The sequence below is a fragment of the Argopecten irradians genome, chromosome 1 (assembly GCF_041381155.1).
Source record: "Argopecten irradians isolate NY chromosome 1, Ai_NY, whole genome shotgun sequence".
Lineage (NCBI taxonomy): Eukaryota > Metazoa > Mollusca > Bivalvia > Pectinida > Pectinidae > Argopecten > Argopecten irradians.
The window spans coordinates 30372266-30392582 of record NC_091134.1 but is presented as its reverse complement, the minus strand read 5'-3'; positions in this window follow the sequence as shown (position 1 = coordinate 30392582).

The window sequence follows — 20317 nt, the reverse complement described above, 5'->3', positions numbered from 1 at the left end:
ATTAAGAAAACTGTGCCCTTTTGGGGCCCCGCCCCTCTGACCCAGGGGTCGGAAGAGGCTCATCTATAATAGAAAATGATTGTTTTTTGCCAATGATGTTTCTCAATACCAGTTATGTATGAAATCTATCCAAGGATAAAAGAGAAGTAGGATTTTAAAGCTGGGGCCTCGCCCCTCTGACCTTAGGGGTCGGAAGAGGCCTCTTTTTATAAAAAAAATTGATTCTTTTTCGCCAATGATGTTTCATACCAGATATGGATGAAATCTATCCAAGGATAAAAGAGGAGTAGGATTTTAAAGCTAAAAGGAGGCGTTGAATGGCCGCCTATGATCAATTTTTAATTTTTTTGGTGCAAATACATCAATCGGCACATAATCACGTATCTGAACAGTACTTATTCCATGAAAGATTAATCATGCGACTACAGCGCCACCTTTTGTAAATTTTACGTCCGATTTTCCTACTTGATGCGGCCATTAAATGTATCTTATTAAGGCATACAAAACCAAAACATAAATTAATTTTTGTTAAATAACATAGCAAAATTTCATATGATCTTATTGAACGTCGATTACAATAACGTCATTAGATCTAGTTAGGGGGTTTTCTTGCAATTTCCATGTTTTGCTTCTTATTTTGTCTTGAATATAAGAGCAATTTCATTTCATAGAATTATTTAATCAATTCCCTAATGAGATATCAAAAGACAAACTCCGCAGTACCCTAAATTTTTAGCAATCAACAATATCTACATATATGAATGTTATTGGACTCAAGAAAATAGTGTGTCAAAGAATCCCAGGGGTATGCGAATCTATTTGCACTTTTGTACGGCTAAACCCCCTTTATTTCATACCCAAATATTAAAAGAGACTGAGACTGACAGTACTGAGAGTTAAACAAGAGGCCCATGGGCCTTAACGGTCACCTGATTTCAAGATACAGAATAAACAAAGAAGATGCATATAAAACACTATATACTATGGCCCAGCAGGCCCAATGAATGTCAGTCAGTGATTTATAAATATTGACGTTTTACTCTATGAAGATTATGTGAAATTCAGTAAAAGAAAGCATTTTTGCAAATGTTATCCATTTTGACCCCCTTTTGGCCCCACCTCTCTGCCTTCTGGGGACAGCCAAGACCATATGGATATGATGTTAAAAAATACTATCTCAGTCAAATAATTATAAACCGGATTGACTAATAATTTCCCTAAGAAAAACTAAGCTAATATAATGTTCACTAAAATGTGGTTTTTCTTTTATAAACTAAAGTAAAATGTGTCCCCCTCCCCAGGGCAAATATCTGAAGAGCCCCAGGGACCAATGAAATTCACCAATTTTTTGTAATAGGGCCTAATGACCTTCCAATCTATCAAGAGTTTCTGTGTATCTATCAAAATCTGTGCGCAATTCAAAAAAGAAGATTTTTGAAATTACCATTTTGACCCCTTTCATGGGCTCCGCCCCAAAACCGCCTCTGGCCCCCTGGGGGTCAGCCATTATGCATGAACCAATATGAATTACATGATGTTTATAAATGGGCTAGTCTCTAAGGCTAATAATTCGTATACCCAGTTTGAACTAATTTTCCTTTAAAAAATAGGCAAATAATGTTCATAAATTGTGTCTGTTCCTATATAAACTAAAGTAAAACTTGACCCCCTCCCCAGGGGGAAACATGGAGACCCCAGGGTCATATAATTCACAATGTTTTGTAAAGGACTTTACGGTACCTTTCCATCTATGCAGAGTATGTTGATTCTACCAGTTCCAGTATTTCCAGATGAAGATTTTAAAAGTTTTTGCCTATTTTGACCCGTTTTTTGGCCCCACCCCTAAGGGCCTCCTGGAGATCAGTCATGGAACAATTTGTTGATAAGATTCAAATGGCCATCACATAGGGATAATTCCTGACAACCATTTGAGCTAATTTCCAATTATAAAATGAACTAAATAATGGCTCCAAAAAATGTGTTTTTCCCTATATAAAATATTGTAAACCTTAACCCCCTTCCCCCGGGGGAAACCTGAGACCCAAGGGTCATATATTGCACAATTTTCAATAAACACCTCATGACCTGTCCATCTATGAAGAGTATTAGATTCTACCTATTTTCCAGTATTTAAGAAGCAGATTTTCTAAGTTTGAGTCATATTTGCCCCTTTTGGCCCCGCCACTGTCTGCGCCGAGGGGGTTGTCCAGGGACGCAAAATAGATATAATGATATCTAATATGTCTATCTCATGCATAATAATTCTAAACAAGTTATGACCACCATTTTTCTATGAAAATGAAGCGCAAAATATGCTCATACATGTTTTTTCTCCCTATATAAACCTATAGTAAACATTGACCCCACTACCCAAGGGGGAAACGTGAGACCCACCCCTCAGGGTCATATAATTCAAATTCACTATTTTTTGTAAAGTACCTCAAGACCTTACCATCCATGGAAGAGTATGTGAATTCTACCATTTCCTGAATTTTCAGAAGAAGAATTTTTGAAGTTATAGCCTAGTTTGACAACTATATGACCCCCGCCCCTAAGGCCCCCTGGGGGTCAGTCATGGAAAACTGGTTAATAGGAATTCAATAGCCATCCCCATACTGAAAATTCTGACAATATTTGACTCATTTCCCTATTTCAAGATGATCAAATAATACTCAAAAAAGTGTTTTCACTATATAAACACTATGTAAACTTAACCCCCTCCCCGAGGGTGGAAACCTCTGACGACCCACCAGGGTCATATTAATTCCACATTTTTTTGTAAAGCGACCTTAGGACCTTTTCCTATCTATGAAGAGTATTTTATAATTCCATAACATCTGTGAGTGGCAGCAAAGAAGATATTATTTGAAAAATTTAGTCAATTTTAGCCCTTTTGGCCCCTACTCCCCACCTGCTCCCTGGGGGATGAGGATCCATCATAATATCACAATTTTGATTGGTGCCTTCATGCCTGTAGGAAGGTTTGTGCAAAATTTCATTGATGTTGACTTACAGCAGTTTTGGACGAAGAAGTTGAAAATGTAAATTGTTTACAGACATACGAAGAATGACGGGACGACGCACGACGGCACGGACGCACGACGCACGACGGCACGGACACAAGGCGATTAGAATTAGGTCACATGATGACTTCGTCTCAGGTGCGACCTAAAAATGTTAAAAAGAAAGCTTGTCCCTTCTCATGGCTCTATCATGTACGATTTATGTGCGACGTCATACTTGAGTTTAAAACGTACTCCCTTGTGTAAGTAGGAGTATTACCAAATGTTCGGTCAACACTGATCATATATATTGAAATATTGACATTTGACCTACATCTAAATAAAAACTGTTTTGCCTAAATAGGTCACAAAATGTTTAATTTTAGGGTCATATATTGAACTAGACAATATGTTAAATAAGGTCCTATAATATTTCCCTACACCAATCAATCAGAAGTAATTTCTGTTCTTTCTTGGGTGTATCTACTTATTAATAAGCAAATGTTCCGTTTAGAGCGAAACATATTATGGTTATATCGGGTGTAACCTTATCTGTTGTACCTTAGGTATTTCATCTCTTGTCATAAAGCATGAGTCATGCGATAATTAGGACTTTCATTCTTCCAGCCAAAGCCGCCCATGTTCGGTCTCATTTATTCTAACACCAATAAAACACATGTCAAAACTATACTGAAAAGACAAAAGTAATCGCAGTGGACTGAAATTGCTTGACTTTATTGGATGGCACCAAATAAAAAGAAGTTGCCACTCTAGTTAACTCTTCAATAGACGTTCTTGGTGTCTGATATATATAAAAAAATGTATTACTATGAAAGTAGGTAAAGTAAAGACAAAATCATGCGGAACATTACAGAGCCCCACTATCTGACGTTATTTAGGACCTTTACATATAGAAAAATGCTTTTTGTGAAGATTTTCATATATTTTACCAAGAGTCTGAAGCCCATAATTCCAGCATAAGTTTGGCAAGGTGTCCCTTAGATTTATTAGTCAAGATGTTGTTTTTGTTTTGCCAATTAGAACCATTTGACCTTAGATCATAATGTTGTCCAATGTCCATTAATTTGACAAACACTACTTTGTGGTAGCCCATTATTTAAGAATATGTTAGGTCTAACATCAAGTCGTCGATGACCTTCCAATTATTGAGTAAGACGTCGTGGAAATGAAAAGTTTATGAACGACGGTGCCACGAAATACGATCACTAAAGGACACACCTGACCTATCGGGCAAGATGATTTAGGATCATTATGCCCTCACTTACGTCCCAAACGTGCCTACATGTACGAATACCAGTGTCTCTAGTTCCGCGTAGTTATTCACAATAAGTCGATTTAAAGAATTTAGCCTATTTGACTCACCCTGAAAGCCCCATGAAGGTAGGTCAAGGTCTTTCCATTTGAAAAATGTCTTGGTAGTTTAAGCTATCATTCTACAGTCCCAAATATCAGACAATGCCTTTAGTTATTCACAAATAAGTCGTTATTTTTTAGCCTATTTGACCCTTGTAACCTTAAATGTGACCTTGGCTAGGTCATTCCTGCAGCACACTACATGCCTTATACATTTAATCTTAGGCCATCTTAGTTATTCACCAAGAAATCGATTTAACAGAATTTACGCCTTTGTATGAATTCTGTGTGACTTGAATGATGGTCAAGGTAATTCATTTCCACAAACTTGGTGGTTCCATCATTTCATCATTCTACATGCCTTATTTCAACAGTTTCTTTGGGCCTTTCGGATATTTGATAAGTAGAAGTCGTTTGAATGAAAATTTGATTACGAACGAACGAAATGCGAACTAGCGCAACGACAATGGACAAGAGGACAAAGCCATGGTGACTATAGGTCATTCCGGGACCCGTCGGATTAGATGACCTTTTATGACAATAAAATGAACTAACGATGGTAGAAATCGCGGTACTGTGCAGCGTAGGAGATTAGGAAGTTGTCACCTACTGGCCCCTAATTGCATAGATCATAGAAACGGCTGACTAAATTTTTGGATTCGTATCATAGCATCTCTTCTTCCTTAACTTAATTTATGACTTATCCTAACCGTCTTCCTTAGACACTGTCTCAACATTTGGCCTTCGGTTTAGAGACTTCGCCCCTGTGAGGTAGGCTCTGGGTCCTAGTCATCATGGCGGAGACACACCGGTCTTAGCGCTCAGCCATTAAGGGAGGAGCTAGTGACGAACTGGTGCGCCCTGTTGTCAGTATAATGCTGGCTGGGGGAGTGTGTTGCCTGTGTCTTTATTTCGGTGACCGCATGTTTCAGTGATACTAACACTATGAAAAGGGCATAGAGTTCCACTATGAGAAGAAGCGACACAGGCATATGCATATACCGCAGTCACAGGCCATATAGCACACCACGCACTTCATACCACTCAGGGACTAACTGCATACTTGAGGAATGCCATCCTGTACATGATCCCTGGCTGTTTAATACGGACATTGATTTAATCAATACAAACATATGAAAAACAATTTTAAAGAGGTAACAGAATGTCGAGGAATCGGTTCTACGAGGAAAGTTAAACTGGTTCCGCTGGATTTTCACTGACGTTACTACTACAGCCCTTAGTCAGATTTAAGGACGGCATCCCGGAGTACTGTCATTTCATATATTCTATGGTGTGGCCCCATCAAAGGTCAGAGACCTAAATATTTCATCAAAGATTTTTCCCCATAATCTAAATTTAGTAACAAATGGTATTTTTTTGAAAAAATAGAGAATCTGATATAAACATGGACCGACCACTTCGTAATATAAACTCATTGATATAGGATAATTTCGGTCTCCCATTTGTTCTAAGACGTTAGACGAAAAATATCTTGCAAAACGACAGCTGCTAGAATAGCATGCCCTTTTATTGAGGATGTGGGATTAAAAAAAAAAAAACATTGTAAACTGTAAACAGTACCCTGGAGTAAACATTTTGGTGGTTATTTTTCGCAGTTACCTATAGGTTACTTAAGGTATAATGATATAGAGGCGCCTCGTCTTATGTCTGATCTTGACGCCATGACAAAAAAGAGGTACCAAATTTAAGTCGCCTTTTACGACGATCATGCAATGGGTATAGCATGGTGCTATTCTAACAGCCCTACTGAGACGATGGCAACATTGATGGTTCCCTTTATAATACCAATGGGCAAAAGACACATACTGTCGTATTATTTTTATCACCTTTAATGCTTATACAGTTTCTGGAATCGCAACAAGTGCATACAGAGTGAATCAGACTTAGAAATCATAACTGTCAGTTTATTTAAGTGTCCCACAGTTTCAAAACGGATAAGTGGAATTCCTGTGAAAATATAATTCAAAACATGAGTATTATGATGGATTAATTTCAAGAGATAGGTTCGAAATACGCATCCTGAGTTAACCACAATCTACCTCCAACAGTTAAAAGTCTGTTAAAATGATACATAGTACTCCTTAGTTAGCATTGAACTTATAGGAAAAAAAACAGCGGGGTAGACTAAATTTACCTAAAAAAACCTATGGCATCAACAATGACTCAACAACTAGAGCTTGATTATGGTGAAACGATGAAAACCTGGGCGAAAGGAGCGGATTCATAACAAGACAAACTTTTAAGGTGTACACGGAGGTTAAGGGCCTGATTTAATTCACTGAGTGCTCTGAACGAAAAAATGAGAAATCTTCACGAAAAACAAAACAAATCTTTGAAAAGTCGTATTTTTCTGTTCAAATTTGATAATTACGTTCGATTTGATGTGATTCCGAATGATATTGGATACAGCAAAGTGTGATATGTCGTTAAAAAGGTGGGAATTTTATGTGGTATTTTTAAATCACAAGAAAAACGTGATGATTAAGTGTTTTTACTATGACTTATGCCAAGTAAAAGGCCCAACGGGACATTAAATTTACCTCAGTGTTAATGATAGGGGGCAGCTGTAAGTCCTAATAATGGTCCAATCGGGGTTTTAAGTATATTATAAGACATATGTGTATTAATGCAATTAACTAATTTAAATTCAAAAATAAAAAATATTATCGTGGGCGGATTTTTCATTACTATATGCAACACTCCTTTAAAAAAAATTGACCCTTTGGGCCCTCCCTGCGACCCTAGGGGGTCGGACAAAAAGGGGGTAAAAAATAAAAAAAAACAAACAAACAAAGGGATTAAAAAAAAAAAGGGGGAATTCTTGTGGGGGTAAAGGTATATATATAATTTTTGGGGTTATATATGGGTTCTTATTTTGGTGGTTTGATGTTTGTTAATGTTGATTTGAAAGTAAAATTGGTGGTGAAACACAATTTATGGAGGAATTAAAAAATGTGAAGTAGGAGTTTTTTAAAAGATTTTATTATGTTTAATTGATATTTTTGGGGGCCCTGCCCCTTCCGACCCTAGGGGTAGGACCTGAATCAGTTTTTATAAAATATGACTGTCCTTCAATCCTATCATTGTTTCACACCAATATTTGGATGAAATTCATACCCTAGGATAAAGGAGGATGAGGAGTTGGATTTTATTTTTAAAGCTGAAAAGTATGAAATTTTTCTCTTTTTGGAGGCCCCACCCCTCAGCCCTAGGGGTCGGACCAAGCTCATTATAACAAAATATGATTGTCCTTCCCAAATGATGTTTCACACCAAATATGGAGGAAAATCGCTCTAGTCGGTTAAGGAGGATTAGTGTTTTTTAAAGGAGATAATATTATAACTCAAACGGACGGTGGACGGCGGATTGACGTACTGGACGAAAACACGATGACTAAAGGGTCATCCTGACCCTTTGGGTAAGATGACCTAACCAAGAGGCTCAAAAAGCCTGTATCGCTCTCCTGGTTGTACTTGCCAAGTAAATGTTCAGTGAAATCACGCGGTTTCATGTTTTCTTTCTGAAGGAATTTTAATGTTTTAACCTCTAATTACCCTATTGGGCCCCGCCCCTCCTGCCCCCAGCGGGTCAGAGGCAAAAATTTTATACACGTTCTGTTCCCCTTCTCGCCAAGGAATTGTTTGAGGCCTATTTGAGTGTTACAATCCATCGGCAAAACTCTATTGACAAGTACGGATTATATAGGGATTACCTCTATTTATATTTTTTCCAATTTCTGTGGGCTCCCGCGCCACTCTTGTCCCGGGGGTGGGGTCATCAGAGCCAAAATTTATACAAAGTTCAGTTCCCATTCACCCCAGGAGTGTTATTGGCCAAATTTGGTTAAAATCCATGCCGTAACTCTTGAACAAGTAGCGTAATTATAAGAAATTACCTCTATTTCCCCATTTGAGGCCCCCGCACACTCTTGCCACGGGGGGGTCAGAGCCAAATCTTATACAAGTTCTAGTTCCACCTTCACCCCAGAGGATTGGGTTATTGGCCAAATTTGGTTACCAATTCCATGCAGAAGCTCCTAGAAACAAGTAGCTGATTTATAGGATTTACCTCTATTCCCGCCGATTAGGCCCGCCCCTCCTGGGCCCGGGGCGTCAGCAGAGCCAAAATTTATACAAGTTCTGTTCCCCTATTTCCCAAGGATGTTTGTGCCAAAATTTGGTTACAAACCTTGCAGAACACTCTAGTGACAATGCTAGAAGCCATTATAGGATTTACCTCTTATTTCACAATTGGGTCCCCCGCCCCTCGTGACCCGGGGGGTCAGAGCAAAAATAGATACAACTACAAGGTTCCTCTTCCCCCAAGGGCGATGAGTTTGTGGCTCAAAAGCTTGGTTAACAATCACATGTCAGAACTCCTAGGAGACAGTAAGCGATTTATAGGATTTTACCTCTATTTCTCCGTATTGGGGCCCCGCCCCTGCTTGTTTCCGCCACCCCAGTGAGGTCAAGAAGAACCGAAAATAATTATACAAGTTCTGTTCACCTTCCCCCAAGAATGTATTTTTCACCAAACTTTGAGGTTACAATCCATGCATAACCTCTAGGACAAGTTAGCGATTTTATAGATATAACTCTATTTCCCCAATTGGCACCTGCCCCTCCTGCCCCGGGGCGTTAGAGAGCCAAAAATTATACAAGGTCTGTTCTCCCGTTCCCCCAATGGAACAAAGCATGTTTGTGGCCAAATTTGGTTACAATCACATGCAGAACTCTAGAACAAGTAGCGATTTACCTCTATTTCCCCTATTGGGACCCGCCCCCTCCTGGCCCCAGTTGGTCCCGAAGCCCAAATATTTAAACCATGAGTTTGGGGGGGGTTCCCCTTCACCCAACTATGTTTAGCGGCCAAATTGAGTTTACAATTCCATGCAGAAACTCTAGCGTCAAGAAGCCGATTTATTGGATTTACCTCTTTTAGATGAATTGAGGGTGCTCCACGAAACAATTTCATACATGAAACTGCTCGCGGAGTTCCAATCAATTTCTTTCAAGAGCAACTCAATACATCACCACCATGAAAAACAACAAAGCGCACGATTCAGGCACTTAAATTAAAGATTTTCTTTAATTCATGGATAGATGGACAGCACGTTTTGTATGCAAAAAGACTGATTGGCCAACTTTAAAACTTGCTATTCAGGCCCTTGGTGTCAATGATGACCCACCCATTTCACAAAATTTTGTAGCGTAAAAAAACCCAAGGAATTGCAATACGCAATTACTATAAAACCACTTTCTTTTGCGGATTCTACATTTCACTATCCTATGTTCAAAAACAGGATTGATGATGCTTAACGCTTTTTGTGGATTTAAAATATGAATAATGAATTCCTATAAAGGATGAAACAAAATGTTAATTCATGGAATATCTTTGGATTGCAAAATTCTCAAGAAGTAAATTGAACAAAGTTGGTTTACAGAACAAATTGGGTTACGATTGTTCTCAGTTGGTAATGAAGAAGAACGTAGATTGAGTGACAAACCCAATGCATAACATACTTTTTTAAGGCTTATTTTTACAATTGGTCAACCAACTATACTCATTTCAAACGATTTAGATTACCATTCTTTCTTTAAACATTCATTTTTAATGGTAAAATCAAGTACCAAGAATAGATAATTATGTAGCGTGTATCAATTGAGCCAAATAATTAAGAATTTGTTACAGTAAATACTTACACTGAACGACAAGCAAGGCTATTCCTCTGTGTGATGAGTTGACATCCCCTGTCACAGAAGATACACCTTCCTCCCGAACAGGTGTTGTTATCTGTCTAAGACCGATCTAAGTCACCTAGAGTCAAGGTCAGTAGATGGTCTCATGTTTCTGTATGAAAGCAGATGACCCTCCACGTAAAACCACTTCACACTCTAAGCGGGCGTGGTTCTTTCCTTCTTGTATCACAGGTTAGTTGGGCCTGTACTGACCTTCTAATACTGTTTAGGGTGGTAGGGCGTCAGAGGTACACTATCGGTTTGTCTAAAAATAACGCAGATCTATGACAACTGAAGAGGACACGAATGAAATAAGGCAGACAATAAGGTCTAATTTTATTAAGATGCACCCTTTTTTATGGAATTTGAGAATGATCCCCTTCAGTATCCTTATCTGAAACATCAAAAATCGCTCGAAGCGCTGCATCATGGTCTGACGCGAGATCGTTCCCAAAATACATTATTGCATAACTAAGTCACTAAATAGAAGCCAACATATGAAGATTTGTAGAAGGAATCCCTCAAGTGAAATATCTGATAAAATAGCGATAAACAAACTTTAACTAAGCAAAATTCCAAAGAGGGCCTTGCCTTTGACTGCCATCTAGTAGCCCGATCAGTCCCAAAATCACAATATGGCACCACAAGTGAGGCCCTAGGGGAATTTTCATATGAAATTTGAGAATGCGATCCCTTCAGTACCCTCTAAGAAAAAGGACAATACACAACATTAACTACCCAAATCCAAACTGGGCTGCCTGCCCCTTCCGTACTTTCTGAGAAAATAGTGGTAAACAAACTTAACTATCAAATCCAAGATATGGCTGCCTCGGTAGGACATCTTTTCGCCTGGTCAGTCCAAAGGGCCCAAGGGGAACATACATATGAAAATTGAGAAAGAATCCTTCCATTACTTCTGAGAAATAAGGGATAACAAGAACTGTTAACGGCCAGAGGGACTGACGGACGGACGGGTTGGACCGAAGGACAGATGGACAGACGGACAGAAGGATGGATGACAGACCACAGTCAAAAAATAATTTGAATAGCCCAATCATCTGATGATGGTGTTCTAAAAATGCACTTTGTGAAAAGCTGAAAATTGTCACAGTCTCTGACAAAGCATGCTTGTCAATATAAAACGATTTAGGTATCGTTTTCCAGCATTTAAAATATTTATAACGGTGATTTTCAATTGTAATTTTAATAAAATGTGTATTTTTATAAAATGCACATTGTTAAATGCCAGATTAAATTTGAAGTGTAAATTAGGCAGATGATTAATTGATTTAAAAATAATGCATATATAAGCACAGTAAAAATTGCTAATTAAAATATTATTTGAAAGGCACTAATGTAAGAGGAAACGATGCTTACAGAAACCGGGAAAGTGAAATGACCCAATTCGTAAAAAACTATATATGGAACGTATTGATTTGCTGCATATGGAGCTCTGTCCTTTCAACCTTAAAGTTGTATAGTCTGTGACGTGTTTGTATTTTTGGCTTAGAAAAAGTATTTAAAGTGTTTCTACATATTTTTCTTCGCCTCTCTAAGTTTTGAACTTTCGATATTTACCGACTTTTGTAAAGATCATATTTACAAAGTTACTGAACAATTAAAATTAAAATATTGATTTTTTAACGTGTTGTACACGTGATAAAATAGCCCAGAAGTATCCGAAACTGATCTGAATCTATTCTTATCTGTTTACGGGGTATTGCCGATATTGCGCAATGACCAAGTGATATAGATCGGGAGGTTCTGATCTATATGGGTATCGCCCGATGGTCGACCACATGATGCAACTCGGTTTTCCGATATTACCCGAAAGTTTTGAAACATGGCGTTGACTGTGGCGGTTCTTTCAAAACGTGTGATATTTAATGCGACATTTAACCTCTATGTCAATAGTATAATGATGCTTATGTGAATCTGAACTTGCACAAATATATGTAACCATCCGATATTCAACATGTGTATGTTTATAACGACAGTTTTGTGATGGTGAAAATTACAAGAAATAAACTTTAACTAAAGCTAAAAACATTAAATTGACTAGCAACCGTAGGATTGAAATTGAATATCGATAACATAACGAAATACGGAGGTGGAGCCGTGACTCCGTTAGGACAATCCTCATTTCTGTTAAATAATGCAATTGACAACTTCCGCCATACATACAATAAAGCACTGTTCGACGAATAGATGGTTTCTTTACTATGCATTTGACGGGAAGGGGATATATTTCTGTTCGAGGAATGAGGGGTATTCGACGAATAGCAGTTAGACCTATCCAGGGTTTTATTACATAAATTATATAAGGACATGGTCGGGAACCATTTTTCAGTTCGGCGAATGTGAGTTCGAGTTAAAGGGTTATACTGTATGTATATGCATTATATAAAATCAAATCTTTAATGTAAACGAAAAGTATAAGTTTTTATTTAAACTACAAAATATGGCAAGGTCGGAAAAATTTCCCTCCAAAAACAAAATTCCCAATCCAGCAGCCAGGGGTGACGTTTAAAAATGGTGGAATCGGCCTTGAGGTATCTTGAATCGAAAGCTTCACTCTAAGATACAAATATACTCACATTCAAACATTAAGGTATACAACTGATGATGTCAGGTTAGTAAGTTTGACGTCAGTGAAGTCATTCTTCACACGACAGGTATATCCGGCTCGATTATCATCCTTGGTGAGAGATGTGAGAGTGGTAGATGACGTTGATTGTCCTGTCTGGAGGCGGCCATTACGGAACCACTCACCCTGGTCAGAGTTGGGAAACCTTCAGTGTAATTACATCTTAGTGTCCCGCTCTCTCCCTCCAACCAGGGATGTGTCGGTGTCAGAGCAATTAAAGGAGCACTAGGAGGGTCTAATGGGAGAAATATACTTGGTATTAAGGATGGATACATAAAATTATCATTTGAAAAACATAATCAAAAAGGTATAGTGATGAGAGTTGAGCAAATACAGTGTACTATAAATTTGTGCCCTGTGTCTGAGGTAGAATATACCTTACAGTGTACAGTAAATATATGGCCTGTGTCTGAGGTAGGTAACGACTTTACAACATGTAACAGTTGAAATATGCCTTGTCTGAGGTAGGTATACTTACAGTGTACAGTAAATTGTGACCTGTGACTGAGGTAGTGTAATACTAGTACAGTGTACAGTAAAAGTGACCTAGTGGGACTGAGGTATAGGTAGGGAATCAACTTACAGTGTACAGTACATGTGACCCGTGTCTGAGGTAGGTGTATACTTACAGAGTACCAGTAAAATGTGACCTGTGTCTGAGGTAGGTATACTTATCAGTGTAACAGTAAATGTTGACCAGTGTCTGAGGTAAATAATACTTTACAGTGTACAGTAAATGTGACCTGATGTCTGAGGAAGGTATACATACAGGGTGTACAGTAAATAAGACCCGAGTCAGAGGTATGGTAAACTTCACAGTGTACAGTAAAATGTATGAACCTGTGTCTGAGGTAAGGTATACCTATATTGGTACAGTAAATGTGACCCGAGTCTGAGATAGTTATACTTACAGTGTATGGCTAAAAATGGACCTGTGTCTGAGGTGATGTATACTTACCTTAGTGTAGCAGTAAATAGGACCCTGATGAGCCTGTGTCTGAGTAGGGTATAGTAAATATTACAGTGTACGAGTAGGAAAATGACAGATTACTGTAAATTTGACCCGTGCTGAGGGTAGGTATACCTAACAGTGTACTGTAAATGTGCCCAGTGTTTGAGGTCGGTATACGTACAGTGAACATACATGTAACCTGTGTCTGAGGTAGGAATATATACTTACAGAAAAAATCAGACCTGTACTGAGGTAAATATAGCTTACATGTGTACAGAAATTGTAAACCTGAGGTAGGTTATACTTGACAGTGTAACAGTAAATAATGGACCTGTGTCTGAGGTAGGTATAACTTACATGTGTACAGAAAATCATGACCCCGTGTCTGAGGTAGGTATACATACAGTGTACAGTAAATGTGACCAGTGTCTGAGGTAGGTATACTTACATTGTACAGTAAATGTGACCTGTGTTCTGAGGTAGGTATACTTACAGTGTACAGAAAATGTGAATGTTTTGTGGTCTGAGGTAAGGTATACTTACAGTGTACAGTAAAAATGTACCCTAGACTGTGTCTGAGGTAGGTATACTTAACAGTGTACTGCAGTAAAAATGTGACCCTGGTGTCTGATGAAAAATGTAGTTATCCTAAAAAAAAAAAAAAATAAATGCTGACCTGTTGTCTGAGTGTAGGTATGAACTTACAGTGTACAGTAAATGGTGGACCCGTGTTCTGAGGTAAGTATATACTTACAGTGTACGGTAAATGTGACCCGTGTCTGAGGTAGGTTTATACTTACAGTGTACAGTAAATGTATGACCCTGATGTCTGACAGGTAGGTATACTTACAGTGTACAGTAAATTGTGACCCGTGTCTGAGGTAGGTATACTTGACAGTGATACAGTAAATGTTACCTGTGTCTGAGGTAGGTATATTACTTACAGTGTAACAGTAAATAAATGTGACCTGTGGTCTGAGGTAGGTAAACTTACCAAGTGTACAGTAAAAATGTGAACCTGTGTCTGAGGTAGGTATACATACAGTGTACAGTAAAATATTACAACCGTGTTTCTGAGGTAGGTATACTTACAGTACATGTCAGTAAATGTGACCCGTGTGTCTGAGGTAGGTAGTACATTGTACAGTAAATACTATACAGTGTACAGGTAAATGTGAACCTGTGTCTGAGGTAGGTATACTTACTGTGTACAGTAAATGTTGACCTGTGTATGAGGTAGGTATACATACAGTGTTCGAGAAAAATGTGGACCTGTGTCTGAGGTAGGTACATATAGACCAGTGTCCTGACTTACAGTGTACAGTAAATGTGACCTGTGTCTGAGGTAGGTAATACTTACAGTGTACAGTAAATTTGACCCGTGTCTGAGGTAGGTATACTTACAGTGTACAGTAAATGTGACCTGTGTCTGAGTAGGTAGGTATACTTACAGTTGTACAGTAAATTGTGACCCTGTGTCTGAGGTAGGTTTAGTATACTTACAGTGTACAGTAAATGTGACCATGTGTCTGAGTAGGTATACTTACAGCTGTACAAGATCTAACGTGACCCTGTGTCTGTAGGTAGGTATACTTACAGTGTACAGTAAATGTGACCTGTGTCTGAGGTAGGTATACTTACAGTGTACAGTAAATTGTGACCTGTGTCTGAGGTAGGTATACTTACAGTGTAACAGTAAATATGACCTGTGTCTGAGGTAGGTATACTTACAGTGTGCAGTAAATATGACCTGTGTCTGAGGTAGGTATACTTACAGTGTACAGTAAATGTGACCTGTGTTCTGAGGTAGTGTATACTTACAGTTGTACAGTAAATGTGACCTGTGTCTGAAGTAGGTATACTTACAGTCGTACAGTAAATGTGACCGTGTGTCTGAGGTAGGTATACTTACAGTAGTACAGTAAATGTGACCTACTGAGGTAGGTATACTTAGGAGTGTACAAGTAAATGTGACCCTGTGTCTGAGGTAGTGGTATACTTTACAGTTGTACAGTAAAAATGTACCTTCTCTGATGTAGGATATCTTAAAAGGAGTACAGTAAATGTGACCCGTGTCCTGAGGTAGGTATACTTACAGTGTACAGTAAATGTGACCTGTGTCTGAGGTAGGTATACTTACAGTGTACAGTAAATTTGTGACCTGTGTGTCTGAGGTAGGTATACTTACAGTGTACAGTAAATGTGACCCCGTGTCTGAGGTAGGTATACTTACAGTGTACAGTAAATGTGGTGACCCTGTGTCTGAGGTACGGTATACTTACAGATGTACAGTAAATGATGACCTGTGTCCCTGAGGTAGGTATACTTACAGTGTACAGTAAAATGTGACCTGTGTCTGAGGTAGGTATACTTAGAGTGTACAGTAAATATGACCTGTGTCTGAGGTAGGTATACTTTACACAGTGTAACAGTAAATGTGACCTGTGTCTGAGGTAGGGAATACTTACAGTAACGGGATACCATAAATGTGACCTGTGTCTGAGGTAGGTAATACTTTTACAGTGTACAGTAAATGTGACCTGTGTCTGAGGTAGGTATACTTACTGTGTACAGTAAATGTGACCCTGTGTCTGAGGTAGGAGTATACATTTACAGTGTACAGTAAATGTGACCTAGTGTCTTACTGAGGTAGGTATACTATACAGTGTACAGTAATTTGTGAACCTGTGTCTGAGGTAGGTATACTTACAGTGTACAGTATAATGTGACCCTGTGTCTGAGGTAGGTATACTTACACAGTGTACAGTAAAATTGACCTGTGTCTGAGGTAGGTAATACTTACAGTGTACAGTAAATGTGACCGCTGAGTCATGAGGTAGGTATACTTACAGTGTACAGTAAATGTGACCTGTGTCTGAGGTAGGTATACTTACAGTGTACAGTAAATGTGACCTGTGTGCCTGGTCTGCGTAGGTATATACTTACAGTGTACAGTAAATGTGAACCCGCTGTCTGAGGTAGGTATACTTACAGTGTACAGTAAAAATGTGAACCTGTGGTCTGAGGTAGGTAATACATACAGTGTACAGTAAAAATGTGACCTGTAGTCTGAGGGTAGGTATAACTAACAGTGTACAGTAAATGTGACCTGTGTCTGAGGTAGGTATACTTACAGTGTACATGTAAAATGTGACCTGTGTCTCTGAGGTAGGAATACTTACAGTGTACAGTAAATGTGACCTGTTGTCTGAGGTAGGTAAACTTACAGTGTACAGTAAATGTGACCTGTGTCTGAGGTAGGTAAATACTTACAGATGTACAGTAAAAAATGAGACCCGTGTCTGAGGTAGGTAAATCATACAGTAAACAAGTGTACAGTGAGTGTGATCCTGTGTCTGAGGTAGGTATACTTACAAGTGTAACAGTAAATGTGACCCGTGTCTGAGGTAGGTATACTTACACAGTGTACAGTAAATTGTTACCCTGATGTCCTGAGCTAGTAGGTTATACTTACGACAATGTACAGTAAATGTGACCTGTGTCTGAGGTAGGTATAGCTTACAGTGTACAGTAAATGTGACCTGTGTCTGAGGTAGGTATACTTTACAGCGTGTACAGTAAATGTGACCATGTGTCTGAGGTAGGTATACTTACCAGTGTACAGTAAAATTTGTGACCGTGTGTCTGAAGTTACATTGTAGATAGGTATACTTACAGTGTACATGTAAGTAAAAATGTGACCTGTTGTCTGAGAGGTAGGTATACTTACAGTGTACAGTAAATGTGACCATGTGTCTGAGGTAGCGTATACTTACAAGTGTACAGTAAAAAATTTGACCTGTGTCTGAGGATAGGTATACATTACAGTGTACAGTAAATGGTGACCTGTGTCCTGAGGTAGGGTATACTTACAGTGTACAGTAAATGTAGACACTGTGTCTGAGGTAAAGGTATACTTTACAGTGTACAGTAAATGTGACCTGTGTCCTGAGGTAGGTATAAACTTACAGTGTAACAGTAAATGTGACCAGGAGTTGGTCTGAGGTAGGTATACTCTACATGTTGTACAGTAAATGGGACCTGTGTACTGAGGTAGGTATACTTAACAGTGTACAGTAAATGTTGACCTGTTTCTGCAGGTAGGTATACTTACAGTGGTACAGTAAATGTGGGACCTGTTGTCTGGAGGTAGGTATACTTAAAGATTACAGGTAAAGAAGTGACCTGTGTCTGAGTGTAGGTATAACTTACAGATGAACAGTAAATGGTTACTTGTTCTGAGATAGGTATACTTACAGTGTACAGTAAATTTGACCCGAGTCTGATGTAGGTATACTACAGTGTACAGTTAAATGGAATGACATAATGTCTAAGAGTAGTTTATACTTACAGTGTACAGTAAATAGTGACCGTGTGTCTGAGGTAGGTATACTTAAATTAGTACAGTAAAGATGTTGACCTAGTGTTTGCTGAGTAAGGTATTACTTACAGTGTACAGTAAATGTGACCCGTGTCTGAGGTAGGTATACTTACAGTGTACAGTAAATGTGACCCTGTGTCTGAGGTAGAGTATACTTACAGTGTAACAGTAAATGTGACCTGTGTCTGAGGTAGGTATACTTACACAGTGTACAGTAAATATACTGTTGTCTGAGGTAGGTATACTTGCAGTGGTACAGTAAATGTGACCTGTGTCTGAGGTAGGTAATAATGTACAGTGTTCACAGAAAAATGTGACCTGTGTCTGAGGTGATAGGTATACTTACAGTGGTACAGTAAATGTGCACCTCCTTGTCTGAGGTAGGTATACTTACAGTGTACAGTAAATGTGACCCTGTGTGTGAGGTAGGTATAACTTTAACAGTGTACAGTAAATGTGACCTGTCGTTCTGAGGTAGGTATACTTACAGTGTTACAGTAATATTGTGACCCAGTTAAATGTGTCTGAGGTAGGGTATACTTACAGTGTACAGTAAATGTGACCTTGTGTCTGAGGTAGGTATACTTACAAGTGTACAGTAAATGTAGACCTGTGTCCTGAAGGTAGGTTATACTTACAGTGGTACAGTAAATGTGACCTGTGTCTGAGGTAGGTTATACTTACAGTGTACAGTAAATGTGACCCGTGTCTGAGGTAGGTATACTTAACAGTGTACAGTAAAATGTGACCTGTGTCTGAGTGTAGGTATACTTACAGTGTACAGTAAATGTGACCCTGTGTCTGAGGTAGGTATACTTACAGTGTACAGTAAATGTGACCTGTGTCTGAGGTAGTATATGCTTACAGTGTACAGTAAATGTGACCTGTGTCCTGAGGTAGGTATACTTTACAGAATGTACAGTAAATGTGACCTGTGTCTGAGGTAGGTATACTTACAGTGTACAGTAAAATGTGAGCCTGTGTCTGAGGTAGGTATACTTACAGTGTACAGTAAATGTAACCCCGTGGTTAATGAGTGTATGGTATACTTACAGTGTACAGTAAATGTGACCTGTGTCCGTGAAGGTAAAGTATACTTACAAGTGTACAGTAAATTTGACCCACCTTGCCCCTGAGGCTAGAACTTTACAGTGTACAGTAAATGTGACCTGTGTCTGAGGTAAACTATACAACAGTGATACAGTAAATGTGACCAGTGTCTGAGGTAGGTATACTTACAGTGTTAAGCAGTAAATGTGACCCTACTGTCTGAGGTAGGTATGCTTACAGTGTACAGTAAATTTGACCTGTGTCTGAAGGTAGGTACACCCTTTCAGTGAACATTTACAATGTGTCCTGTGTCTGAGGTAGGTATACTTACAAGGTTAAGAGTAAAAGTGAACCCGTGTTGAGGTAGGTAGTACTTACAGTGTACATAAAAATGTAGACCCCTAGTGTCTGAGGTAGGTATACTTACTACATAGTACAGTAAATGTGACCACAAGTGTATCTGAGGTAGGTATACTTACAGAGAACAGTAAATGATTGGCTGTGTCCTGAGGTAGGTATACTTACAGTGTACAGTAAATGTGACCCGTGGTCTGAGGTAGGTAAACTTACAGTGGTACAGTAAATATTGACCTGTGTCTGAGGTAGGTAATACTTACAGTGTACAGTAAATAGTGACCCGTGTCTGAGGTAGGTAATACTTACAGTGTAAACAGTAAATGTGACCCGTGTCTGAGGTAGGGGTATACTTACAGTGTACAGTAAATGTGACCTGTGTATGAGGTAGGGTAATACTTTACAGTTGTACAGTAAATATGAGACTCTGTGTCTGAGGTAGGTATACATTACAGTGTACATTAAAATGTGACCCGGTGTCTGAGGTAGGTATACTTAGAGTGTACAAGTAAATGAGACCTGGTTGTCTGAGGTAGGATATACTTACAGTGTACAGTAAATGTGACCTGTGTCTGAGGGTAGGTTATACTTACAGTGTACAGTAAAATTGAACCCTGTGTCTTGAGGTAAGGTATAACTTACAGTGTACAGTTAAATATGAACCCGTGTCCGGAGGTGAGGTATACTACAATGTGTACAGTAAATTGAACTGTGTCTGAGGTAGGTATACTTACAGTGTACAGTAATTGTGACCTGTGTCTGAAGTAGGTATACTTACAGTGTACAGTAAGATGTGAC